Source organism: Cornus florida, unplaced genomic scaffold (assembly GCF_030987335.1).
Source record: "Cornus florida cultivar Cherokee Brave unplaced genomic scaffold, ASM3098733v1 CherokeeBrave_3.0.0_Hap2_Chr05, whole genome shotgun sequence".
Taxonomy (NCBI): domain Eukaryota; kingdom Viridiplantae; phylum Streptophyta; class Magnoliopsida; order Cornales; family Cornaceae; genus Cornus; species Cornus florida.
Window position 1 is genome coordinate 111,932,069 of NW_026775575.1, and position 1,398 is coordinate 111,933,466.

The window sequence follows — 1,398 nt, forward strand, 5'->3', positions numbered from 1 at the left end:
AAAACAAGTCCCCAATCAGTAGAGATTTAAGGACCTCAGTCAACATCAACGGCGTTTCCCACATCAAGAAGTTGCCACGTCAACGGCGTTTGCCAAATCAACATTGAATTTATATTGGTGAAACATCGCAATCAATGCGATGTCAGGACGAAATTTGACCCACGTGATGTTGTAGAATCAATTATCGGCGTTTTTTTCCACTTGCACACCCGCTACCAATACTCCCTTAGGGTGTGTTTGGTAGGGTTGATTTGGAGGGATAGGGAGAGAAAAGAAAAGAGAGGATAGTGTAAGTTTGTGTTTGGGTAACTTAAGTGGAGGGATAGGGAGTGATAAGGAGAGATAGGGAGGGATAGCTATCCCTCCTTATCTCTTATTTGCTTTCTCCTCAAAATTGAGAAGATAGGGAGAGATAGTGAGAGAAAGGATAGTGATTTTAGTGGTATTTTGATAATACCAAAATTAGCCTCCACAAATCAATACACAGATTTATTATTCCATCCAAGTCCCATGGTTATGAAAGGGTAAAAAAGTAATTTGTCTATTATCCTTTCTTTTCTTTTCTCTCCTCTATCTTATCCAAACAAAAATAACTATCACTTCTTTTCTTTTCTCCCCTGTCTATCCAAACACAAATAGAAATTATTACTATCCTTTCTTTTCTTTTCTTTTCTTTTCTCACTAATACTATCCTTTCTTTTCTTTTCTTTTCTCTCATAACTAATACTATCCAAACACACCCTTACGGAGATTTAATAGATTTACAGAACATGCATTATGTGCTGGCCTCCGCCTTTTAATTAATTAATTCTCTCTTCTTCTTTTCGTTTTTTTTATGAGTATTAATTCTTTATATTTCACATATCAAAATATGTTACTACAAAAGCCTTCAAAATTCATGTCCAGTTGTAGAGGCACTATTGGGAATTATGTGGGAGTTCTGGTTTGAGTCACCCATCTTTCTAAGTAGAAAATTAATAAATACCACATAAAAAACAGTGGCACATCCACCCCTACTAAATTTTTTTTCTCTACATTTTATATTTTAAATTTTTAAAAATTTATGAAGTTGCCCCACTGAAATTACAAAAATGAACCCATTATATAAATTTGTCCCGACAAATTAAAAGGCTACTCCTCACATAATTTTTTGAATCCGTCACTAAAAAAATAACCAAAAAGAATAAAATAAAATAAATAAATAAACCTAAATACGTTAGTTTCTGTAAATCAAGGAATACCAAGACTCCAAAATCCATATATCCAAACAGATTTACCATTCAATTACAATTATCAAAAAAGGGAAAGAAAAAAAAAATCATCAAATCTTATATACAAACGAAGCCAAGAGAGATGAGTTCCACTATGAACTAACAGTCTAAACTATTGGAATCCATA